Source organism: Neoarius graeffei, chromosome 21, assembly GCF_027579695.1.
Source record: "Neoarius graeffei isolate fNeoGra1 chromosome 21, fNeoGra1.pri, whole genome shotgun sequence".
In the NCBI taxonomy this organism is placed as follows: domain Eukaryota; kingdom Metazoa; phylum Chordata; class Actinopteri; order Siluriformes; family Ariidae; genus Neoarius; species Neoarius graeffei.
This window is the reverse complement of record NC_083589.1, coordinates 20,045,765-20,073,436: the sequence shown is the minus strand read 5'-3', so window position 1 is coordinate 20,073,436 and position 27,672 is coordinate 20,045,765. Positions and strand designations below refer to the sequence as shown.

Sequence of the window (27,672 nt, the reverse complement as noted above, 5' to 3'; positions counted from 1 at the left end):
CAGTGCCACCAACATCTCACCATCTTAAAACAATTCTTGTAGCCTTAATATAAAAGCATTTGTTTTCTTCTGTTGTCTACAATTTAAAAAAAAAAAAAAAAAAAAAGTGCCCTTAGTTGTGCCTTAATAACTGGTTTAAAATACAGTTTTTGCAATGCATGTCTAATACTTTCTCTCCAGTGTTCTTATTTCCAGGTTCCACAAGCTGCAGCTCCCGCTTGACCTCCCCTTCTAAAGCACCCAACAAGAAGTCTGCCTGCTGTAGTGGATTCAGTCCTTGGGCCCTCAGCATGGCCTCCACCTGACCCCCTCCATTCTTCAAACTTTGTTTTATCCCCATCAAATTTTGGGACCCAAACTGCCCCCATAAACCATGGCATAAACTGAGCTATAATAGCTGTATTACTGCTGCCCTGTATTTGTTGGTTTACACTTGTCTGTGCTGTTTCCATTTTCCAACAGTGGAGCTGGTATCCTGCTGACTATGCCACTTTTCTAATGTCACACAAAGGGCGACGTTTGTACCAGCGCAAGAGAGAAATCCACCATTGGAGAATGGAAGGCAGTTTAACAAGTTTATTTAAAAAAAAAAAAAAGTGCACAAAAAGTCCATAAAAATATTCAATCCATTAGCATGGCAGGGGGATAACAATAAAACAGACACCGTCCAATAGAGAAGTATACGCATAAAAGTCCAAGTCCGTTTAATTCGGCATGAGGTTGGGAGAGCCTATAGGTTTGTTAGTTGTGGCAAGGTTACAACATTGTAATGATGTTGTGCCTATGTTGTTTTACAATGTTGTAACTACATTGTATTGATGTGACAATGTTGTGATGTGCCAACATTGTTTGCTAGTTGTGTCAACGTTGTTTGTTAGTTGTACCATGACATCTAAATCTGGTTGGATGGAGGTTGATTTTCAACAAGCCTCAATGTTGTGGCAATGTTATAACATAATACCAACATTAAGGCAGTTAAATTTTATATCCTCAAATCACACCAAATGCTGGGAGAATGTGAACATGTTCAGCATGTTCTGAACCTTTGCATCTGTAACATGTGACTATGGCTTCTGTCTTGTTCAAGCAGTGTTGTGGCCATTTTTTTTACCAAACATCTCCTTGACCACACGAGGCAGAGCGTGGGGTTGTTTAGACGTGCATTCCAAAGAGAGCACACACGGAGAGTGAAATAAAACGAGATGTTCCATTTATTTTCCACAGTCTGGTTTACTTTCAATGAATCCAACAAACAAGGTTTATTAAAAAAAGTATAAACTAAGAGGGTACACTATGCGGTCGAAAACTGTCTGAGACACTGTCTGCGAGGCACCTGTGAGTGTACCAATTAAATCTGTGATTCACACCACCAATGCATGTCAGAGGGAGGGGTTTCACAGTACCACCCACGTCACAGGTGCATTGGGCCAGACATGGATAGCTTCAGAGTGTGAGCAATCATCTCAGAATCTTCATGCACAGAGCTGCCATTTTCAAAATCAACATCTCTCTGCTACACCATCACTTATAATCTGTCCCTGAATGCTTTCAGCTCGTAGTTTTTCCAGCTCGAGGTCCTTCTCTTCGAGTAACGCCATGGTGCACACCCTCTGCTTGTGCAGCTCTTCAAGATGCAAGAAGTTCTCTCTGTGCTGAGCCTCCATCTTCTCTAGGTTGTGCTTATGAGCCTGATGAAGGGCTGCCAGTGCTTGTTGGTGCTCCTTAATCAGCTGTTTGTGCATCACTTTGGCTTTGTCTGACTGGACACGCAGGTTGATTTACTTTTCTTGCAGTTCAGCCAGCTGATCCCGAGCTCCCTCAAGCTCCTTGGTCTGAGCAGCATTTTTGCCATTCTTGTTCTTTAGGACCACCTGTGCTCGCACTTTGTAGTGTTCAAACTCCTCCTTTAGCTGCTGCAGCTCTTGCTGATGCTGTACTGAAGCCTTCTCCATGTCCTAGCCTCCTGCTTCCTCCAGTATTTTCTCAATTTCCAAATTTTGTTCTGGAGATTTCTGTGCAACCAGCTGCAGCAGCTTCTTCACCTTCTCCAGCTTGTCCTTCAGTGTGTTCACATCCAGGTTCATTTAATCAATGCCAAGGTCAGATGAGGTGGTCCTGGTAGTGCTAGCTGCAAGAGCTAGGGCCTTGTTTTCTGCATCCAGCTGGAGGATTTGCTCACGTAGCCTCTGACCATTCTGCTGGTCCTTCTGCCTGGCCTTCTCACAGGCACCCAACAGCCCTGACAGCTCAGAAACCCACTCCTCTAGACTTGCAACTCGCTGTTCCTCTAGCTGTGCCTGCTCCTGCAAGCAGGCTTCTGCCTGAGCAACCTTTTGAATCTCTTGTTGAAGTTGTTGGTTAAAGTGTGCCTTCAGATCAGCAATTTCTTGCTGCAGTTCCACCACCTGCTGCTCAGGCTTGTTTCTTGCAACCTCCAGATCCTGCAGGCTCATTCTCAATGTTTCACACTCCTGAGTAACCTGCTTCAGCCACTCTTCATAATCTATCCCCTGGTCTTTTTCCTGCATGGTTTCTGCAAAGGTTTTCCTGGCATCCTCCGACTTAAGTTCAGCATCCTTCCTAAGGCTCCTCTCCTCCTGCAAGAGTTTGAGTTCACAAAGCATGTGGCAATGGTCATGTTCTTGATCATACTGATGTTGCTGCATAATCACACGTGCTCTGCTCTTTGCAAGCTGTTCCTGTACAACCTGGAGTTCAGACTGGTGCTGCTTATGCTCCTATTTTCTCTCAAACTCCTGCTTCATCTTGCGCTTATCTGCTTGGAATGAAGCTTCCATGTGAGACTTTTCCTGTGTAACTGTGGCCAAAGAGGTGGTCAACGTAGATAGCTGGGACTTTAGTTGGTTCACTCAGCAATCTGATTCTGCAGTTTGTTCCAGTTGCAGTGCTGCTAGATATGATGCCATTATCCAGTTTGCTCTTTGACTGCAGAAGCATCGTGTTACCTTCTCTATGACTGACCTGATCATCTGCTGCAGTGCTGCTGCTAGTCATGATGCTTTCAACACCGGATTCAGCAGCATCCAGGCTGTCTTCACTGTGAAGTGAGCCATGGTCTTCAGCACGCTCAGTGGGTGCTGGGCACTGCGCAGACAGTCACCACTTTCAAGCTAGCTTCCAATGCCTCCTTCAGTAAGCTCTTATAGGCCTGAACGACATCTTTGAAACGGGTCTTACTTCCATTTGCCGCCTTGATCTGAACTGGTACAATGGCCATAGCACAGCTGTTACTGGCCCCGGTTGCTGCACAATTCACTGACACCCAAGTGCTTTCCACAGGGGTGTTTGAGTTGGTGGGCTTTGCTGAAGGCTGCTGCTGCTGCTTGTGGTCGGCATGGTCAATGTGCAGCAGTGTGGGGTGTCCTTTACATCAGGGGTGTCCAAACTGATCCATAAAGGGCCGTGTGGCTGCAGGTTTTCATTCCAGCCATGCAGCAGCACACCTCATTTGGCTTACTCAATCAACTGACACACCCACCCTTTAATCAAGGGTGGGTGTGGCTGCAAGTATTTGACTGTGTGAAGACAGTTCAGTTGATTGAATGAGCCAAGTCAGGTGTGCTGCTGCATGGCTGGAATGAAAACCTGCAGCCACACGGCCCTTTATGGATCAGTTTGGACACCCCTGCTTTACAGGTTTGGCATTCTAGTCTTTGACAGGTTTTGCTCATGTGACCCCTTCTAAGACAGCCAAAGCAGTGACCGTTTTTCAGATGTTCTACTTTCACAACATGAGGCTCCAATGCAAACTTGATGCAGCAAGTGACTGAATGGGCATCATCACAGAAACTGCATGTTGGCAAGGTAGGTAGCTGTCTATTTTTGGCCCACAGTTGATGCCATAGTGGTTGCAAAGCTCTTCTTGGGAGTCTTTGAACTGGTCAGTCTTGATTTTGATATTACGCTTTTGACTGGGACAGGATCTTTGATATCCCCAAATATGGGATGCAGCAAGATGTTGGCCTGGGTCTCCAGAAATTCCACAAGTTGTCAATTTAATGCGAGTCCTTTTCTGTTCAGATTCATACACTAGTGTGCCATCTTTCACGCAGTTTGTATGGAACTTTTGACAGCAATTTCAAGTTGGATGCAACATTTAATTCATCCATGTGCTCCAGGTCATTCATGGCGTTAAGGCATTCTCTCAGGTATAGAACATATGACTAATGATTTTCCGTCATCAGGCTTAATGGGTGTCCAATTCAAGGCCTTTTCAATGTAGGCATTAGCCATTTTCATTTTATTGCCAAAGTGTTGTTCGAGCAGCTGTTTAGCCTCAGTGTAGCCTTGGCGAGGGTTCATGTGCATGCAGCTATGCACTAGATCTTTGGCCTGCCCTGATGTAAACTGCTCTAAAAAAATAAAGCCGATCCTGGCAATTGCTTGTTTTGTCTTCAGTGAGATACTTGAATGCGTGTACAAATGACTGATAAGACAGTGGATCTCCATTAAACACTGGCACTTCTCCCTGTGGCAATAATGAGATTTTGCTGCTGTAACATTAATTCCGTGAGCTTTTGTGTTTGTAACATTGCAGCACTGAGATCTGAGACATTATGACTAGAGTTACCATGGGGGCTAGATGAAGTAGTTGGTAATTGCTCACCTTTGCTGATGTGTTTCACCGCCTTTTGCAATGGCGTCCTGGGCACTGTGATAACGGGAGCATATTCAATGGCAGATGCATCAGTGAGAGTGTGTTCGTTTGTGTGGGGCACATTCTGATTGTAATATTCATTCATTACGTTTCCCTGGTGTTCAGAATCCTCACACAACACTTAACTTGGTGTCAGCAGCATCCAGCTTTGTCTCAAGTTCTAGTTGTTCCTTTTTTTATTTTAAAGCAGTTTCTTCCATCTTCAGTGCATGCAATGCAGGCAGAGCTTTGGAGCATGCCTCCAGCACAGCCTTCTCAGCTGCAGTGACTAACAGAAGAGGAGGAAGATGATTTAGTCGAGACCCAGGAAACAATGGAAACACTGTCTTTGTGGTCAACGAGCTCTTGCAGCTTGTGCTGTTGCATTTTCCAAGTGTCCACATCCTTCATAAAATATTCAAAGTTCATCATTCAGGGCTCGTACCACTCCACGTAATCAGTCTCCCTTTCATCTTCGCAAGAAGATCCTGCACATCTTTAAAGTCATTTAAGTATGCTACAAAGTCTTTCATAAGCAGCTCTACTTTTTCCACATCTCCATTTTCAATAAGCAAGGCTTTAATTTCATTGCTTTTCCTTGTACATGTTCCTAATTTTCTTCTTTGCGTTGCACAGAGAGATTTTAAAAGTTCCTCCGCTTTTGCAGCACTCTGGGCTTCCGTGTCAGTCATTTTAACTTAATTAACTGTCCGTTTAACAAATGATAGAGGATCAAAGAATAAAGTTCTGCTGCTTTTGTGTCCGTCAAAGTAATTTCCAAAAGTTCATTCATTACTCACAATGCCAGGTGAAGTCTCTTCATTGTGCTGTGTCCTTAAACGGTCGGCTCACGCAGCAAACTTTCTCCTGTCCTTGCTTCCGTATAATCCACAACGGTATCTTCCAGGTTTGTAATCCTTTGTTCCTGCGTCAATCTTCGGAGTAGTTTTTGACCAATATTGTGGCCATTTTTATACCAAACATTTCCTTGACCACACAAGGCAGAGTGTGGGGTTTAGACGTGCATTCCAAAGTGAGCACATGGAGAGTGAAATAAAACGAGATGTTCCATTTACTTTCCACAGTCTGGTTGACTTTCAATGAATCCAATAAACAGTTAAAAAAAAAAAAAAAAAAAAAAAAGTATAAACTAAGAGGGTACACTATGCAGTTGAAAACTGTCCTACTCACACTGTCTGCGAGGCACCTGTGAGTGTACCAATTAAATCTGTGATTCACACCAATGTGCGTCGGAGGGAGGGGTTTCACAGTACCACCCACATCACAGGTGCATTGGGCCAGACAGAGTGTTTAGGTCCAGGTAAGTATACATAAGAGGCAAGTATATAAAAAAAGAGGTAGGCATATAAACAGGTAAGTTTTACAATAACTAAATCTTTTACAGGTTGCCAGCAACTCAAAGCAAGTCATCACTCAAATATGGCTCCAACAAGTGTGATTCATCTTTAGCTTGAAATTAAAAAACACTGACAGAGCATCTATATACTTATGGGTAAATAAAACAAATCTATTTTTTCTACTGAACTATTTTTATTCTGTTCTTTACATGTCAATCATGGCTTTCGGCCTCCACCTCCTCGCCTGTCTGGTGCATATTTGAGGTGGGAACTGATGCACGAACACACCTCTGCTTCAGTGGCACCACTGTGTGTAGCCAGGACACCGTCTCTGAAAGATAAAGTTGAGAACATATCAAGATTTCATATTCAACTGAAAAAAACAGTATCAAGTAGAGATAGTTACAATTAATTGTAAAAAAAAGTCAATAAATAATTTGGAAGTTTTTTTGCCAACTGTTAATAACAGAATTCAGCCCATTATGATTTAGTCATGAAAAATATTGATAATGGAAAATTAAAATGTTGCCCAAAATATTCCCATTACATGATGCATTAAACAGTTTAATGCATCATTTCACATGAAAATCTCTTAAAACAAAAACACATGTTCCCATTTGACCATAAATTAAAAGACAGTGGGTAACAAATTTATGAAACATGTTGAAATCCATTCATTAGCTTTCTAGTTATCTAGAAACAGAAAATTGTGGAGAAAAAAAAAAAAAAAACCACGCATTTCAACTTGTATGACCATGATCTTAAAGAGAGTGACTTAAAAATCAATAGGAAGCTTCACTGCTACAAATAGTAGCTATCTGGATGAAATGAAACATACACCATCTATACACTTTAGACTTTCCTACATCAGCAAAATTGATTAATTGTAGCTCGCATTTGGCCCAGTACTTAACACAAGAGTACACCAGCCTATGCTTTTGACACATAAGGGTGTCAAAAAAGCCTATTCATCACTAATTTGTTTTGACTAGTCATTATCATGTCCCCTGCATGTAATATAAAACAAATGTAACAAAACTAGCTGTCAAAGATAAAACAACTCCATATCACAATGCTACAAAACATATTACATACCTTGCACAACTCTGTAAAGATTCAGGTCAATAAAAGCCATTTTTCCCTCGTTGCCTTTCAGATTAAAGAGACATGACCTTGTTGGACAACACCCTAAAAATACATTCATTAAATAAGCATTTCTTAAAAATTAATTTTGAAACATGAGGGGTATGGTGGTGTTTAATATTTTTACTGACTTGGCCCATACCATTCAAGTCATGAATCATATGTTTCATATCAATTCTATAATAACACCAAGTACCAGTAATTTTTATTTCAAGGTTAAAATCATGAGTCACAATGCCATTTTGCATGTCTCAAACCCTGAAAATTACTGGTCACTGAGAGCAAGAATAAACACATACCAAGATTTATCCAAAGTCATAAAGTACCATCCTTTTCATGATCGCTTCCCTTTCTTAGAATTTAGAGTGAAAAATTATTCACCCTCTTACCTGTTCAATATTGCTTGCACAATGATGCTGATTTTCACTCCACCAACACGCATTTCGCCTATTGAAGTTAATGAAAAATAACTTCATATAATGAATCTGAATATACCTGTTCCTCAAATTACATGTATTAATATCCATGGGATCAATTTCTAAGACAATCATTTTGATTTAAACAAAATTAATATACTCACCAAATTGTCCTTCATGGTGCGATCACTTAACTGCTCTTCCAGTATTTCCAGATCAGCCAGAGTGTCACATGTATCAAATGTCACGGGGGGCTCCATGTTCTGATGGGAAGATTCAGACTGCTGGGAGGCTATATTGTTCACACCATTGCAGATTTGTACCAGCAGCTGAATGACTTTTCTGGAACTATGTATTGTATGCAAATGGAAACTGTTACATATATGAAAATATACTGAATTACTATGTAACAAATAAACATTTTAAAATTGAAAATAATCACAGTCACTTACTAGCTACACTCATGGGATATATATCCAGAGTTTCCTGCATTCTTGAGGTCCTGGGAGTGGGCATGTCCCATAACATATGGGCCAGGGTGCACCCCTCATCTCTGGATGTCCTTGGTGCAGGAGTGTGCCTCTTGTCCCTGAACGCCCTAGGTGCCAGGTTCCACCTCTCATCCCTGAACACCCTAGGTGCCAGGGTACGGCTGTTGTCCCTGGGCGATCTAGGTGTAGGGACGAGACTATTCTCCCTTGACGCCCTAGGTGCCGGGACATGTCTCATCCCTGGACACCCTAGCTGCTGGGGTGCAATTTTCAATGACCCTGGACACCCTCGGTGATGGGGAGCAACTTCTTGAGTTCCTGGGTGCCCCTGATGCTGGCGATTCTGCAGAACTTGTCATGTGGTCAGGAGGAAATTTGCCAATTATATCACTCTATACAACAGAAAATACATCTCAGTAAGCTATGATAATGTTCACAAGTACAATTGTAACTGATATGAAAAACACTATTCTACATCTATGAAGTTACCATTCAAATACATTAACATTAAAATGAATAGCATACCACAAGGTGAAGGTTGAATTCAGTGCCTCTTCTTGATCACAGGTAGCGTTGTTTCATCTGCAAGTTAGAGTAGACAAATCAAAATATGCCATCATTATAGATTTCTGAAATGAAAATTCTGAAAACAACCCGCCAAAAGAAATATGGCTTCAATTTCTGACAAATGCATTAGAATACATCATAGTAAAGCTGGACAGTGATTACATGCAAGAATAAGAATTCATACCACTCTATTCCAAACTATGGTGATCCGTTCTGTCACAAACTGCACCACCTCGTCTCGTCTTCTTCCGCTTATCCGGGGCCAGGTCGCAGAGGATGGAAGCCCAAACTCCCCTTTCCCCCCCAGACACCTCGGCCAGCTCCTCAGTAAGGTATTAGGCAGAGACCCGTCCACCCGTAAATTTGACGGGCAATTGCCGATTTCAACGGGCAAGTATACACACAGACGGATACTGAAACGGACGATAATGCCGAAAATTTTCGCACATGAATACTCCCACGTCATCCGATAAAACCAGTTATGTTCCGCCCACACACGGACTGGCCATCGGGAGTAGCGGGAGTTTTCCCGGTGGGCCGGTGGTTCAGTGTGGGCTGGCGGAGAAAAAAAAAAAAAAAAAAAGTTGCGCGCTGGCCTTTAATATGATAAGCAATGTTAACAGTTTGTTAAAGAAACTGTTAACATTGCTTATCATATTAAAGGCCAGCGCGCAACTGTTTTTTTTTCTCCGCCGGCCCACACTGAACCACCGGCCCACTGGGAAAACTCCCGCTACTCCCGATGGCCAGTCCGTGTGTGGTTCCGCCATCATTTACAAATCGTAAGAAACAGTTTAATACGAAAAATACTGAAAACTTGAAATGAAAAATCAGAATATTTCATCGCTTCCGCCATTTTGGCCCGCACTGAATCTTGTAACATGCGGACTGAATAAATCGCGAATTCTGATTGGTCGAAAATTGCCAAACACCCTGCGTTGTAGTTTCCTCTTTCTTGGCGGGAGAACCGCATTTTTTTTTGCTGACTCACTCTTCTGGATCAAGATGAATCCCAACAAACGCCCCAAATTGAATGTGACAAAAACTGATTCGTTTTTCCACAAAAAGACAGAAAAGGTATGTGTGATACATTGATTAACAAGGGGGTTTCATTGGGGTATGGTAAAATAGAATACTGTTGGGTTTTTTTTTTATTAAATACTGTAACTAGATCAAAAGATTATATACAATTCATTGTTGTTTATTTTCTTTTCACTTTTGTTACCAAATCAGACACCATACATACATCTGATACATTCAGGAGTGAAACTGAAAAAAAATACAAAGTAAAAATATGCAATATTTCTGATCAAAAATTACACGCCATTTCACCCTGAAAATGTCCTAGAATGCAGGAAATGAAGTCTAAATTTCAAAAATTTTCTGGGGGGGCATGCCCCCAGACCCCCCTAGAGGGACTTCGCGCCTGCGGCGCTCGTCTTCGCACCTGCGGCGCTTATCAGGATTATATAAAATATTATTTTTGACTGGTAAATTTCTTTTTCTGCCTAATACCCTACTCCTCAGGAAGAACACCGAGGCGTTCCCAGGCCAGCCGAGAGACAGTCCCTCCAGCATGTCCTGGGTCTTCCCCGGGGCCTCCTCCCGGGGGGCCCTGCTTGGAACACCTCCCCAGGGAGGCGTCCAGGTCCCAACAGCTAGCCGCTGTGTCTGGGATCAGGTCATCGAGGCCCCTGCCTTCGACTGCCACCCAATCCACACTGCACCAGCCCCTTATGGCCATCTCTGTGGGTGGTGAACCCACAGGAGATCGGGCCCACATCACCACTTCAGGCTGAGCCCGGCTGGGCCCCGTGGGCAAAGGCCCGGCCACCAAGCATTCGCATACGAGCCCCAACCCCAGGCCTGGCTCCAGGGTGGGGCCCCGGCTGCACCATACTGGGCAACGTCACGGTCCTTGATTGATTATTCTTCATAAGGGGTTTTGATGAACTGCTCTTGGTCTGGCCTGTCACCTAGGACCTGTTTGCCTTGGGAGACCCTAACAGGGGCGTAATGCCCCTGACAACATAGCTCCTAGGATCATTCAAGCACACAAACCCCTCCACCACAATAAGGTGGCAGTTCTAGGAGGGGTGCACCACCTTCAACAAGAAAATATATTTTTCAATTACTAAATAAATTGACAAAAAAAAATGTAATCACTTACAATGTAGGAAAGCCATGTTAACTAAATTAGAATTTAAGTCTGTAATCTAATTTACAAAAAAAAAAAAAAAAGTGGTAATCCAACTGCATGTCCCTTAGTTGTCTAGCGATTATCGATCATTGATAATGGCTGACAAATGTGTCCAAGGATTCAGTTTTATACAATTAACATACATTTAACAAGTTTGATTTCTATACATACTAACAGAAAAAAAGTGCCAATTATCTTGCCATACATCATTTCAAACATTGCAAGGATATTTTCTATAACTTACTTTCATATTCAAAAAGTCATCATCCGTTGTGGGATATCTTTTTCGCTTATTGCTGTCAGTGACAGTTGTCAAGATGTAATCCTGACATTCTTGCATGTCCTGTAATTTTTACTTAATGGTTCATGGTTTAATATTCAAAGACAATTTGTATAAATTACTGTACAATATATACATTAAATAACTTGCTGATTAAGCTGCATAATATATAACCCATTATGACTTCAAACAGTGATAAAGGCAATCAAATGGATCATCAGTAGAGTAATATCAAGTCAACTTTGTCGTCAAATATGCTATACATGCTCGACATACAGCACAGATGAAATATCAGTCCTCTCTGACCCACGGTGCAAACTGGCAATGCAATAAATAAAATAGAATTGAACAGTATAAACAATATGATCTTTAAAGATATTTGCTAAATATATTCAATTACCCGAGGTAAACTTGACCTTTATCAAAGGAAACCTGAACCACCATTTCCCCGGCTCTTTTCGTTCCTTGATCAAGTGACTGCTGTTGGCTGATCTTGGCCAAAGAACTTCACTCCCCTGCACCCAAGCATTACTTCCATCTCCCCTTCCTCACATCACACTGCCCTGACCCAAGCCATCCAATTGGTTCAATTTCTTAAGAAAAAAAAAAAAAAAAAAAAAAACCCACTTTAAATCACAAAAACTTTCCGTGGTATTAAAATTCAGAAAAATAGTATGCGTTTTCAGTCTTTCCAGTTCCAAATCAATTTGATATTTCAGTGTTCTTAAACCAATTTTAAACTGAGGATTTATGCTTTGCAAATCATGACTTTCCTTAAACATTCAAATAAAGGTGAAGTGCCATTAACATCCCAAATAAAATAGGAAAATGCCTTCTTTGTAAAGATGAAGCTTACCTAAGCTAATGTACAGATACAGTAACCAAACTATTAATTCAATATAATATCAAATACAGAAAAGAGATCTTTATCAAATAAATTACCGGTATTCAAGATTAACAACTTGATTAATGATAATCTAAGCAAGTCAAAACCAGTTCAATCATGCTCATTCACTTGATGGGTATACCATACTTTACCAATTAATGCACAGTGAGTATCTTCAGTGCAAATTTTATTTTTAGTAGCAAGATTAATGTATTGATCTCTCACCAGGTAGCACTTCATTTTGTATATATACACAGTTTTATAACAATAAGAGATGAGAATTAACATTTTACAAAAATAAAAAAAGATTGAGAAAAATGGTGAGTGCACAAATTATTTGAAAGGGCACGTTTATAAGGAAAATATGGTATTCTTTACAACAAAGGAGGGAAACAATTTAAGCGTGCCTCTAAAACATTTGATTGTTTCTAATTAACATGCATAAAGAACATGCACTGGGTAGGTTATCTAACATGGAAACAATAGTTCACCAAATACCTTTCATTGGGTAATAATTCTGCTTTTTTCAGCATCATGCAAAAGCAGCATAAGCGCAAATCCATCATTAAACAGAAGACCGACAACTTTTCTGTGCAGTTCATGATGTTTGACAATCCTTCTGTTTGTACATGTAAAAGTGTTCACATAGGCAATGTTCAAGTCCTTCGAGTTTACAGGCCGCTCCAGCCGCTCCATCCTTCTACAGGGTCGCAGGCAAGCTGGAGCCTATCCCAGCTGACTACAGCCGAAAGGCGGGGTACACCCTGGACAAGTCGCCAGGTCATCACAGGGCTGACACAGACACAGACAACCATTCACACTCACATTCACACCTACGGTCAATTTAGAGTCACCAGTTAACCTAACCTGCATGTCTTTGGACTGTGGGAGAAACCGGAGCACCCGGAGGAAACCCACGCGGACACGGGGAGAACATGCAAACTCCACACAGAAAGGCCCTCGCCGGCCCCGGGGCTCGAACCCAGGACCTTCTTGCTGTGAGGCGACAGCGCTAACCACTACACCACCGTGCCGCCCGAGTTTACAGGCCTCACAAAAAAAAGTTTTGAATTTGATGTCTTTTCAAAATGTCAGCCACACACAGGGGCACTGCTGGGGGGGTGGGGGGGTTCTAAGGGCCTGGCACTGACAGGGGGGGGCCTGTGAGGGATTTAATAGTATTGCCTTGTGTAAGTTTTTGAAATAAAATACATTTCATCTGTTAAAATTTGCAAATTATACATGGTTATGATTTGCTATAATAACATTTTTCTTGAATTATTTAGGATAGTCATTTCACCCCTCCACCCTTTTTTTTTTTTTACTAATGGTAGTGATTCTGGGAGCGGGACACATGAAATGTGTAGCTCCGTGTATGCACAGAGCTATTAGCGCAGCTTAGATCAGCTGTCAGTTTCTAGGTGTACATTCTAGAAGTCGCTAAGCAGGAGCGATAAATTATGAAGTCCGGATATCACTGTGTGTACAAAAAAAAAAAAAAAAAAAAAAAAAAAAAAAACACACACTTTCATAGGCATCTTTATTGTATAATTAAGTCTAGATGTTTCACCATTGTTCATGTGTGGATTTGTTAAGTATTTAACTTTAATATTTTGCACATTAGCTGTGGTCATAGATATCATTGCTATTGTTCATGTGTGGATTTATTGATACTGTTGCTAAGTATTTAACTTTAATATTTGAACATTTGCTGTGTTTTCTAATAAAATGTGTGATGCCTAAAAGAAACCAAAAACACTTAGCAGATTTCTTGCAGTGCACTATGTAATTGTATCAAAAAACTAGTGTAGTCAGTCATCAAGGCATACATTTGATCACATACAACAAGTCAATAAATGGAGGAAAAAGGAATACATTTTGTAATCCTGATTATTGATGTTTGCTGGAGGGCTCTGGAGTATCCATAATGTGCATACAGAATGTCATAAATCCATACTGACACAGTGATGCATGCAATTTCTCTCAAAAACATTTGGATTGAATGAACTCCATAGGCTACTGAGTGGCCTAATAGTTGCTAATAAAAGAAAAAAATTTATAAGAATGAATATCTATCTATCTATAGATCTCTCTCTCATTGGAATTTTCATTTTAAGGCAACAGTCTATTCAGTCTAATTCTGACAGTTCTGCATTTAAAGTGTTCATATACCAAATAATTGTATCACCTAAACTTGCTAGGTAGCTGATCACATGCATAGTAAAGTAGAAGTGCCAGCCAAAAACAGACTTCAAATTCAGTTGCTCGAGCTTGAAAATTTTACCGGGGGGGGGGGGGGGGGGGGGGGCTAAATTGTAATCTTTCATAGGGCCCAAGATTTCTAGTGGCGCCCCTGGCCATGCATGTTTGACCTTCCCTGATCTCACAAATGACAAATTTAGCAAGAAGTGTCAGTCTTTCACTTTGAATACATGCTGTCTTGCTTCTGTTACTGCACCAACAGACTAATTAATTCATGTTGCCTTTTCACAATCTGAGCTATTGGATTCTTTGAGTTTCTTACCAGTTTTGATAGTATACAGATGATTTTCAAAAGGGAAGGCTGATAACTCGTTCAATGAAGAACCAAATTTACACACATCAGCAAGATGAAGATATGTACGTTGTACACATTAAATGTAGGACCAAAGATCTTGTGGCAGTTAACAAAAAAAATAATTCTCAATAGTTGTCCAGCAAACTCCACATTTGCATTACGTTTATCATCAGTATCAAGCAACAATGAAATTGCTACTGACAATGAAAGTGTATATGCCCTTTCGGACAAAATGTTCTTTAAAACAAGAGGTCCTGTATATAAAAGAAACTGACGAAGTTCTGTGGCTTTCCATCGCTCCATTTCATCTAGACCTTTAGGTTGACGAACAAATTCAGATGGAAAAAGTCCTTTGAAACTTGTCAGGTCATCAGAAGTCAGTGACAACTGATGACTACCAAGCTTACAACATCTAGGGCCATTTTTAAAGAAGTGCAAAATTCTCTTCATCACCCCAAGGCAAACTAAATGCATGTAATCTAGCACAAAGCCAGACACACACACACACACACACCTCCACGTTCCAACAGAGGAGAAATGCCTGTTTGATGGCCTTGTTGGTAACCCATATTGGAAAATACATGATCAGTGCATGCTGCAATGTTTTCTTCGGTGTCATACAACTCGTCCATTGCAGTTGCCATGTACAGTGCATCGTTCACATGCATTATAGCCGGAATGACCCTTTATACATTTGACATCTGGCTGGTGCATCGCAAATAAAACAAAACAGTTGACTCAGTTGCTGTTAATCATTCAACATCACTCTGTTTGGTTTCAGGTACTGCCATTGGTCAACGAAATCTTCCAAAAATTCAGAAACTGAATTTGGTTTATCCTTTCCATAATACATAGCCACAATGAAAGGACTGAAATCAGGGGAAAAAAAAAAAAACTTGCAAGAATCAGCCAAACAGTATCAGAATTTGATTTGAACAGAGGCAGGCCATCAATATTAATTTTCAAATCAATGCACTTCTCTTTCTGCATATTCAGGATTACGAGACAGAACATGAAGAATGGCATTCTCAAGGCCTAGATATAGATACACTGGCCTCCACATTTGTCTTCCACGTTGACAACCTTTGGGGTTTTCAATAAAGTTCTTGAATCTTTTGGAAGATCGACATGCCCAGCTCTTCTCAGAATAGCTAATAGTTAGGTCACACTGCTCCTAGTCATTTTATTTTTTTTAGCCCAGGCACCCAAGTTGCCATGTAAATCATTCATCTGCTTGGTCAGCTGAATCACTGGATGACTGTCCAGTTGGTGGTTCAAACTCATTTTCATTACTTCCACTGATTTCATCATTCTGATGGTCAGATAGAGAAGCAACATCAGGATCGTTAGAGCTAGCCACTTCATCTGATTTGTCAAACATAGTGTCTATCAACAATATCAGCATCTGTTGACTTAGTCACTGCTGCCCTGTCGCGCAATGGCTTCAGCTGCTGCCCTGTCGCGCAATGGCTTCAGCTGCTGCCCTGTCGCGCAATGGCTTCAGCTGCTGCCCTGTCGCGCAATGGCTTCAGCTGCTGCCCTGTCGCGCAATGGCTTCAGCTGCTGCCCTGTCGCGCAATGGCTTCAGCTGCTGCCCTGTCGCGCAATGGCTTCAGCTGCTGCCCTGTCGCTTCTCCACTTTTTCCAACGTGACATGATTACAAAGATGTCAAATGAAAGCGACAAATGAATTGAAATTCATATACAAGTCAATAACTGGCATATTAAAGGAAAAATTAGTTCATGCTTATAATTGGATGAGAATGAATGAGGGAAGTGTGAATATCAGGTGTTATAAGGCCAGGCGTTTTTTATTTCGTGATTTACTGATTTTAATAAAGTTGTCAGGGTAGGGAGGAATATCTTTTATCTTTGGCTGTTTTAAGAGTGAAGAAAACAAGAGTAGGTAAGACCATGTGATCATTACTAATTGAGTTAGGCACATACTGTACACTGATATTACAGGTACAGTTAAATACTTAATTGCTCATATGTATTATGAAAGACAATTTGTATCTGGAATTACAGTAATTTGATTAAAACTGTCTTTCAAAATGCAATTTTACAAGAAAGACTCAATTTCCAGAACACAGAAATTGAATGGCCCTAGGGTAGGGAAACAAGTTTTATCATGTACCACATTGAGGCATGCATGGTCAAATTTGCTGTTGTATCCTTTTTTTTCTAATCACACAAATGGCTACATAAAGACCTAAAACTTGAGTCTAGGATCATCTAAAAACAAGGTAGGTGAATCTGTAAAATCACAATAGAAAACTGTCTGGCCTAAGAAGGGAGCAGAAAACATCTCCCCCTAAATTTAACAGATTTGCACTGATTGAGAATACCAGTAGTCAGAAAGATACACTGTCCTATGATATGAATTATGCACACATTATAAAGTACAAATTCAAGATTTGTTATCTTAACCACCCCATTGTACTTTGAGTTAAAAGCATATTTGCCAAGAGAATCTGCTCAGTTCACCTTTTCATATATGACAAGATATGCTTTAAAGAATAAAGTGTCTTCTTTATAATGCACTATCCATATAGTAGAAGATAGCTGATACCAGTAAATACATAGGTCAATACAATCATACTGATCACTTACACACGTCTTGACTCAAATGTTTTCTAATTACAAGTCACCAATTTTTACTATTACTTCAGTAAATAAAGATTATCTAAAAGCATGGATATGTATAGAACTCTTACAAGTTTCAGATTACTGAAACAAATGTTGCATTTGGTCAATATGCATCCTGCTCCAATGGCTCTCATTTCCTTGAAAATGAGTTACTGTCAAGAATATAACACCGGTGTTGACTAAATTAGCACGTGAAACTCGTTTGGAATGAGCATTGACCGTAAGGCTTTAGTTTGTCGAAAGGACATTGTTGATCAACTATGCATCCATAAAGTTTAACTAGCATCGAATAGAGGAAAGTTGCCTCAGACACTTGCACCAGCATGTCTGTATACGTGCACGCAGCATTCACATGTGCCCTGAGGAAGGTTTGTAGACAAAAGCTCAGCAACTAAACTTGAGCATGGATTGAAGTTTGGATATTATAATTGTAAATGGAAGCATTTAAAACTCATTGTGTAAGCTTTTATTTTGTTCAGCCTCAGAGGAGTTAATGTGTTTGCATTATTCTGTTCCAGTTGTGAGCGCAGATGGAGTTAAGTGGCTGTGGTGAAAAATACCAGGTAATCAAATGAATGTTAATTGTTCTATCAACCACTCCTCTCTACCCCCTCCCATATCATTTATTCTACTTTACTGTTTGAACTACATGAAACCTGTTGAATGTGTGAACCTAAATGTTGGTGTTACAGTGTTATGCCGTTATCTACCACTAGATGACACCAAGCCACTAAGGCATGTTTAAGTTGTACAGTTATGAGAGAAAAAAAAAAAAAAAAAGGTTGGAAGAAGTCAGTGGATCAGCCAACATGTGTCTGTAGTGTCACGTAAACATATGACAATAATTCAGGAATGTGTTAATGAATACAAATGGTCCTAGTTGATTTTTTTTGCACTGCAGATCATAATTTTAAAACAGTGCTGGCTGTCATCCAAGGTCATGTCGCAAGCCAATAGTTATATGAACATTGCATGAAAGCAATTCTGTCTTAAAAGTTGGTGGTTTAAATTGTCATCATTGTTTTCTTTCCCTTTTAGGTTGCTGGTTCCAAAGTGACCTGGAACTGTAAGTTGTGCTCAGCATCTTTGAAATCCAGAACACAGTTATTTAGACACTAGAGGCTGCAACACAGCCAGTATTCCATGCCTCTACACTGACTGCATTTGTACATTTCAGACACTTAATGCACAGAGTACTCATTTATCAAGATATCATGCAGCTCAACCCATCAGTCATACACAGCAGAGTCAGGGGCCTGTATTATTTAAATGCCCTCTATGCCCATTTCAGCAACCCTTTTCTGAGTCATCTGTTTTCAGTCATCTCCAAAAGCATTTGAAAAATCATGAAACAATCACATGCCCATAAGGATTGTATGTATAGCACAAATGTGTACTCATCGTTCAATTCTCATAAAAGTAGAACACCAAGCAGATCTTGTATCAGACTTGGAAAAAAAAAAAAAAAAGGATATTTTCAGTGAGGATCCATGTAATCTTCCAGCCAGTGTGTCAGAGGAAGCAAGTGATTTGTTTGAAGAATGCCCTGGACAGAGCAGAGAAGTAGGGAATAGGGATGACGCAGTTAGTCTTCTTTTAAAAAATAAGGAAGATGCATTCTTTAAGATGCAGGCAATCCTCCATGTCTCAAACACAGCCACTCAAGAAGGAAATTGTAGACCACTTAAATCGGATCTTATCAGAGCCGCTGATCAAAGAGACAGTTCATGACATACTTCAAAAAAAAAATGGCCATAGCATTTCAGAATCTACACTGAGTGAAGTTGTTGCTGCTGTCATGGACTGCAATGTTCGGTCTACATCAGTCTGTAAAGGTGCTGTTGAGTTCATCAAAGCGCAGAAAAACCTTTGAGCACAACTATCCTTGTGTTATGCCAGTGGAGTATCAGCTAGAGCAACCTGGACATGCCAGCATGCATGTTCCTATCCTTTCAATGATTCAAGAGTTTAGAAACAGAGACATTCTTAGCAAGATTACTGAAACAAATGTTGCATTTGGTCAATATGCATCCTGCTCCAATGGCTCTCATTTCCTTGAAAATGAGTTACTGTCAACTGGGGATCTCATCTTGCCACTCCAGCTATATTGATGAGCTAGAAATTTGCAATCTGCTTGGCACATCTAGAAAAATTCACAAAAATGTGCACTGTATATTGGGTCCTGGCTAACCTTCCACCAAAATATAGATCAGCATTACATGCTATACAGCTAGCTATACTGGTAAAAGTGGCAGACCTCCAAGTATGGATATGCAGCTGTACTTGCTCCATTGATGTTCATACTCTGGAAATAGATGGCATGTTCATCAAAAGTGTTGGTCAGAATGTTAAAGGCACTGTCTTGTGTTTCTGCTGACAATTTGGCTGCTCATGGATTAAGTGGTTTTCAAGAGTCTTTTAGAGCAGGCCATGTTTGCAGATTCTGTTTGGGCTCAGTTGAACAGTTTCAAGTAACTGAAGTCAGAGAGGGAAAGTTCTTAAATAACTAAAGCCAGCCATGACCTACATGTGAAAACTGTTAAAGTGACACTAAGCAGCTACTTTGGTGTTAAAGGTGACTGTTGCAGGAGTCTCTGAACTACCTCCATACGATCACAGGGTTTCCTCCAGATATACTCCACGATCTTCTGGAAGGTATAGTTCCCATGGAGCTTAGTCTTTGTATTAAAGAGATGATCCAACTGAAGTACTTTACTTTGGAGTATTTGAACAAGATTACATCATTCCCATATCAACATGGTGATAAAGTGGATAGACCTAAGCCACTTCCCCAAATGTGTCTTTCTCAGAGAACAGTTGGAGGTAAGGGGCATGAAAATGCCACTCTGCTCTGAGTTCTCCCTTTTCTAGTTGGTAGTGTGGTACCAGAGGGCGACAGGACATGGGCAGTTTTGATGGAGCTCAAACAGGTGGTAGAATAGCTTTGTGCCCATCATTTACAGATGAAACCCTTGACTATTTCAAAATCAGCGATCATAGGCAGGCACTGTTGGAGGCTTTCCCTGAGGTTAAGCTCCGTCCCAAATATCATTATGTGGAGCATTACACTGCTTTAGTCAAGTGCTTGGGCCCCTGCTACATGTTTGGACCATGCGGTTTGAGGCCAAGCACTGTTTTTTTTTTTAAAAAAGGAGTAGTGATTTTTTTTATTTTATTTTCAATAGCACAATGGCAGCTACACCCCCACAACCAATGATCATTTGTATTATTGATCCAGACCAGGCTAGGAAACATCAACTCGGCTCTAGACCAGCCTCTGTTGATGCACTGATCAAGATTATAAAACAAGAACTGGAAATTGACCTTGACTTGCTTTACAAAGACCCAGATTTTGACAGGAAGCTTACTTCTCTCAGAAACATTCAAGAATTGCCACAAAGCTGTTGTGCACATCAGTTTCACAGGACTCCAGCTCTATCGCATCCACTGTTCTACTGTCAGATGTGTCCTCTCCAGAGCGTCTCAACAGGTGGCCTATAGGTCCTTTTCCAGTTCCCACATTTCCATTTGATGTTGAGCGGACACTTCGAGATGGAAATGCAGAATATGAGAAGAGCAACACACCTTAAGTTAAGAGACCTTAAACACCTTGCATCTACCATACATGGTTTTAAGGCTTATCCCAGTGATAAAGAGATTGCAAAGGCTGCTGAAGCTCTTGTAGCCAAACATCCCTGCTTGAAAGAAGCAGGATCTGAAATGGGCTGGAATGGATGGAAAAACAGTATCAAGTTTAAAATGGGTAACTTCAGAAATAAGAGGAGACAGGCTGGGTGTCAGGAGGTTGCTGTTAATGCTGGGAAAAGAAGCAGGAGCAATCCTGACAATGAACCTTCCCATTCAAACATAAAAAGACCCAAACGGGCAGAAGTAAATTTCCTGCCGAACTTTCCAAAAGGAAAGGACCATGCAAGCCTTCAGGAGTTGAGACAGATAATTGTGGAGGAGTGCCAGAAGACAGACAAGAACCTGGCCCTCATCCGAAAGATGGAGACCACTTTTCCATTACGCCAAGAGACCATAGTTCTGACCTGCCCACCAGTAAATGAACTCCTGGACCTCTGGCCTGCCCTCAAAATGGAATCTGAGGTAATATGGATCAGCTGTCTCTTACAAGTAAAAATTGTGGTTCTTACTCATTTTGTATTCACATGAAAACCTGCAAAGGTATTCCCTGAAATTACTAACTTGAGTGTTGCTGTACTTCTCTATTATTGTCATGCAGGTGTACGCAGAATTCCAGAGAATTACCAACCAAAACCTGCCCAACACATTCTATGCTCAATTGGACCGCCATCTTCATCTGATGGCCTTATTCAGACAGAAGGCATCAAAAACGGGCAAGATGGCAGATGCTCTGGCTGACATTTTAAAAGTCCACGATGAACAGGCAAGATGAAAGAACTTTGAATTGTTTAGTCATTTGTCTGTGGGCAGGTGGACAAACTATGTTCTGATTGCATTGTTTAAAATAAGCATTAATTACTTCTGTTTGTACAATTCCGTCTTTATCTGAATAGGAAACCCATGACATACACAGCAAGCACACCACTGTTCTGCAGGCTCTTCCTGTACATCTGCAAGAGGACACATCTGGGTTTTTCATAACCTGCACAGTGAGTCTCCTTATAGATTACATTGTGTATAATGTTCTGATTTAAGTTTAGTCGTCTCAGTTTCTTCATGTACGGTCTTTTTTTCTATTCAATACAGATGACCCGTTAGATTTAATTTACCATTAATGCCTTCATTACATCATTTTTCTGTGTTGAGATGAGCGTATATCCTGACTGAAAATGTGTATGCAAGATGTTTAAAAACAAGTGGAGGTCGACAAGCAGGGTTTCTGCAAAGTCTTAAAATCTAAAAAAAAAAGTCTAAAATTTGATTTCTATTTAAAGGCTTTAAGAAATCTTAAATATGGACACGTTGTACTGTTGGTCTTAAATTTATTAAAGTCTAAAATCCTTATATGTATCATCTGTCCACTTCATTTAGCTTTTTGTGAAATTCGTTGGAGATAGAAGCATAAGTGCAATCCACAAAGTGTCAGGCAGTTTTGTTCGTCATGAGGTCAGGTGTGAAAGGTGTAGTCAAGCTATCAGCAACCGCATTTTTGAGGCCGTTTTGCACTTTGGTCAAAAGGGCTGAAAATAATACTCGGTCTGATTTTTCTTATTTTTTGTACTTTGTGAAGGTCTTAAATTTAACCCATGACGGTCTAAAGTATAAAATTTCACTTTTTAAAACCTGCAGAAACCCTGACAAGGCCTCGCCTGTTTTGTCAAATGCCATGTCCCATTTTATTTAGCTCTCTTTACCATTGGACACATGATCGAAAAACTGCCAATGGCACAATGACTTACCCTTCTGTTGACTCCAATTGGCCGTTTTTCGATCTTGGGCCCCATGGACCTGGAAAGAAGGGATCAGGAAGGGGCATGGCTCTCTATTCACACCTTGCACATCTGGAGTCTGGTGTAATTTCAAATCCTCTGTGTAATTGTCAATTGTATAGGGAATTTGACAAACTTGACATGTTACCCCTTGTCATGCGAAAAGGTGTGGTCTACTGGTCCACTGTCCAGAGATATAACTTGATTCCCAAATCAGAATTAGAACAGATGAAATCTCTTAGTGAAGAGACAAAACATCAAGCTCCAAAAAGTCAGTTGCCATGACTAAACTTTGACTTAACATCTTCAGATGTACAAAAAAAAAAAGTTTAGTTTGTCTTTCATTCACTCAGGAAGAGTCAGATGAACGAGTGTGAAGGCATCGCCGTGGGACTTTTGTCATCAATGACAAGCCTTTACCACCCTCTGAGAGCGTCTGTTGTCATTGAAGGTGATGTAGTGATGAGTCTTCCCACATTTAATGATGCCTTCCTGGTCATCTTCGGTCTCATATGCTTTGCACCTCCACTATCCCAAACCTTTGACTAACATTTGAATTCATTCAGAAAACTTATGGGGCGTCATGGCTCAGGTGGATAAGGCGCCATACCATAAATCCAGGGACCTGGGTTTGATTTCGACCTGAGGTCATTTCCCGATCCCTCCCCATCTCTCTCTCCCCCACTCATTTCCTGTCTCTACACCGTCCTATCCAATAAAGGTGAAAAAGCCCCCAAAAATATATCCTTAAAAAAAAGAACTTTACTTGGCCTAGACGGTGGGAAACTCTCACCCAAGTTGCAGAGCATGAAGAATGATTTGATGTAGGATAAAGGGTAAAATGACATACAGCCATGTTCTATGTGCCTGTAAGCTAGTTAGTTACTTCAGTTAATGTTCAGCAAATAAGACCAAACTTGCACTTTTGTAGTAAAAGTACTGCCCAGTTGTCACTCTGGATTTGTTTATATTCACTGTGCATGTGCTCTTATTGTGTGGAGATTTACCATCCCACTGGATTTTCTTGTCCTACTTACTCAGGAAGGCACTTAGTTATTTTTGCTTGTTATTCTGTTTGGTAGCCAATAGTCTGTTACAGACTATTGGTTGTATGCATCTGTACAGACAGCGTTCACACTGCAGACTTGTGGTGTGCATCTATGAGTAGACAAGAGGGCAGCATGGAGTGCAGCCAATGTGTGTATCAATGTTTAGTAATTTTAGTTGGTGTGCCCCTTTGTTGGGTAAATATCCAATATCCCCAGTGGTGTGTACATTTTATTGGGACACCCTGTTAGTAGAAATGTTATCTGGTCAGTTGTATACAATGTTTATGATGACTTGAAGGAAAAACCATAAAGTGTACTTGATAAGCAATAAACACTTTACAGTTTGGTAAACAAGTGTGGTTGTGTACTTTTTAAATTTCTGTGCACTTATTCCAGTGTCTTGAAAACTCAATTTTAAGTCATGGTAAATTAATTATTTAAATTCACTTTAACAAATCTATCAGTCATTAACTGCATATATTGGAGTTTTGCTAAATGAGCACTTTTAAGTCAGCTGTTATCAAAAGGTACAAGTACCAAGCCATCAAGCTTTTTAAGCTCTGGGAAATTGAGACATTTAAGTTCATCAACTCAATAATTGAGGCAATCGATTGCCTCAATTATTTTGAGTTGTGCCAACTTATTTGGGTTACAGTGTAGCTTACACACGTGTATGTACACCATGTATAATTTTTATATACACACCTGTTACAGACTCCAGACACAATATCCTTAAACAAAGGTTAGATAGAGATTAACCAGACTAGCATTAGAAAGGGATAATTAGATAATTAACTTCCAGCTTTTTTTTTTTTAACACTTGCATCAATATAACCAAGTGGAGGATCACGAACAAGCCATTAATGAAATTTGACAAATGTTTGAACGCTGATCATGATTAGATATCCAACACCATGCATGTGCGCACGCCCGGATCACCACACAGGCTTCATATGGCTTCAGCCTAGGGGCCCCCCACACCCCCTGCCTCGCAGGGGGGCCCCCAATTGGTCAAAAACCTTCATATTCATTGGCTCAAAATGAATATTTAAATAGACGCTGATTGGGTGAGGCAAATCCGCCTTCCATATATAAACGTTAGACGTCACGCACGATGTCACTCCACAGTTGAACGTGTGTGACAGAAAATACAAGAACGGTGCTCAAAAGCGCAAGGTACAATGGCAAAAAGCCCAACGTGACAAAGCTCTATTGAGCAATATACCAAAACTAACGGGGTTTTTTTTAACCTAATGAAACCCAACTGGCAAGTGCAAGTCATAATGACACTAGCGTAGCAAACGTTGTCAACAGCAGCTAGTAGTACTACTAGCTCTGGTGAGGGTGAAGGACCATCCCTTTCAGACCCCGTCCCATTTGTGGATGAATGGGCCACTGCCACTAGTTTCACAAACGCGCACACTCCGATGACATTGACATGACCTCTGCTAGATCTCTTCTGCAAGTTGAGAACGAGGAACTTGCTGCCGGTGTTCCCAAATGTTGACATTGCCCTACGACTGACTTTGCCTATGACTAATGCCAGTGGAGAGCGGTCTTTTTCTAAACTGGGATTGGTTAAAAGTAGACCGAGATCCACCATGGGCCAATGCAGATTGAATCACCTGTCTCTAATGTCTCTTGAAAGTGACATTCTGCGTTCATTGGATTTTTCAAGTCTAATTGACTTTTCTACAAGAAAAGCTAGAAGGACAAACTTAAGAATGATACTGGTTGTTGATCATTAGTTTGTTTACTTTGTTTTTATTGCCTCATCGTGTACTGAGAGGTTCAGTTGCCTAAAAGGCCTACAGGCGCATTCAATTGACAGTTGCACAAGTTGTCAATCTAAACCTTATAGTTTTTGGTGTTCTGTTTTTGCTGGCCCAGCTGTACAAAGTTTAATGGGGGGGGAAAAAAAAAAAAAAAACCACTAAAATGTAGAAAAACAGTTCTTTACAGGTAGATGGGATAAGATGGTGGTGGCCGGGGGGGGTGGGGGGGTGGGGGGGGGCTACAGCAACTTGTAGCCTAGGGGCCCCTGGCCATATTAATCCAGCCCTGGTCAAGGCAACATTGTGTGCCCACTGGGTAGTCATCTTGTTATTGCAGGCGAGCTCCAATCACTCCAAAACACTATGGGCAAACAACAAAAGACTGTCAGGGCTACACCCCACTGGATATTGTATTATACCAGTCCTTCTCAAATAGTGGGGGCGTGGGGACCCCGGGGAACATGCTTTTGCCGTACTAGAATAAAGTGTAATTGACCCCTTCGCATGTTTGTAAACAAACCGACCGTTGCCAGGATGCGCACGCAGCCTGGACCCAGAAACAATGGCGCTGCCCATAGACCAGCATTATGAGCTCTCAGATTATGCCAAACAATTGTCGTTACAAGATCGAGAATGCTACACAAGTTAATTCTAACAAGTGGACATCGCCTACCGGATCCGCATTTAAAGAGTGGATGGACGATGTTAGTAAGTTCCCTGGTATACAATGGCCAGATATATACTCGTACCTTATTGACAAGACTTCAGTGTACACCCAAGAAAAACTTCATGCCTACAAGTCTTTAGACGCATATGATTATGTTATGTGCGGGCATGTACAACTTGATTAACAATGGGACATTCATATTAATTTTGTTTTAATCAAATTACACCAGTGATGTGATGGCAATGTGGCTTTAGCTACAACAGCAAATACCAACACTAAACAGCAATTTGCAGGAGGTGATGGCATGAAAGGAATGATAGTGTAGCAGGGGTCTTCAATCCTATCCACAAACGCTACGTTCACACTGCAAGGCTTAATGCTCAATTCCGATTTTTTTGTGAAATCCGATTTTTTTGTGAGGTCGTTCACATTAACAAATATATGCGACTTGTATGTGATCCTCAGTATGAACGAAAAGCGACCTAAAAGTGTTCCGCATGCGCACTGCAGGATATGACGACGTCACACGCAGTGAGCATGGCCAGTGTTTACGGAAGTAAAACCGCCCGGTTGCGGTATGACTCATCCAATCTAGCTTGAATAGCTGCATCCCCCCAAATGGAAATCAGCTCCCTAACCTCTGCGTCCTTCCATTGAGAAGATTCAGAACCTTCACAGCCCGAAGCATCCCTCGCACTGATGTCATGCGCAGGGGCGCAGATACGTTTTTTTGAACTGGGGGGGGGGGGGGGGGGGGGGGGCAAAGCTGCCAGCAAACCAACCCCAATATGCCTGTCAAACTTGTTAGTAACCATAGCAACCAAGCTCGAGCTCGCAACCTGTGCAGTCTGCGCAGCTCAACCAACCGAATATCAGTCTTTGTTTTGTTTTATGTGAGTTGTTGCAACTATGTATACACTGCTGTGCACCTCAATAAACCGAATGGTAATTAGTCTTGATTTTTCCGTGAGGTTTGCCTTATGCAAAGAAAGACAGCATAGATGTTTTTTCCTCCCTATACTGTAAGTGGGGGGGACCGAACGAGGTGAATTTAAATATGACTCGTCCCACCCTCTATCTGCGCCCGTGATTATGCGCCATGTTGTTGTAACTTTGAGAGACCCACCGCCTACTTCAGCGCAGAATAGTGACGTTTGTGGCTTGTTGATGACGTAAGTCGGATGAATGCGACCTGGCGGTTCAGACTGAAGTCGCATATGAAAAGAGCGGATAGGAATCGGAATTAGCACCACATATCCAAACGGCCTGGGTCGGATTTGAAAAAATCGGATCTGTGTCGTTCAAATTGTCAATAAAAGATCAGATACAGGTCACATATGGGCGAAAAGATCGGATTTGAGTCACTTCAGCCTGCAGTGTGAACATAGCCAAAGGGCCAGTGTGGCTGCAGGCTTTCATTCCAACCAAGCAGGAGCTACACATGATTTCACTTGTTTAATCATTTCATCCTCGTCTCCAATCAACAATCAAGTGAGCCTCCAATTTGGCTGTAATGAAAGCCTGCAGCTACACCGGCCCTTTGCGGATAAGATTGAAGAC

At 41.1% G+C, this 27,672-nt stretch overlaps 1 long non-coding RNA gene and 1 pseudogene across 10 annotated transcripts in view; both read right to left on the bottom strand.

Annotated features, from left to right (window-relative positions):
* The window catches only part of LOC132869564 (uncharacterized), a 59,409-nt gene that overhangs the window by 6,723 nt on the left and 25,014 nt on the right, over window positions 1-27,672 (bottom strand). For 7 of the 10 annotated variants that reach the window (XR_009650986.1, XR_009650994.1, XR_009650992.1 and 4 more), the window contains exons 2-7: window positions 8,591-8,647; window positions 8,027-8,457; window positions 7,739-7,922; window positions 7,548-7,605; window positions 7,111-7,203; window positions 6,225-6,346 (exon numbers count right to left, since the gene is read on the bottom strand). This is a non-coding gene — a long non-coding RNA (uncharacterized LOC132869564). Of the gene's footprint in view, window positions 1-6,203; window positions 6,347-7,110; window positions 7,204-7,547; window positions 7,606-7,738; window positions 7,923-8,026; window positions 8,458-8,590; window positions 8,648-27,672 lie in introns of all 10 variants that reach the window. The other 3 variants (XR_009650987.1, XR_009650988.1, XR_009650993.1) reach the window with 3 other exon arrangements.
* Window positions 1,412-4,763, bottom strand: LOC132869629 (GRIP and coiled-coil domain-containing protein 1-like; annotated as a pseudogene).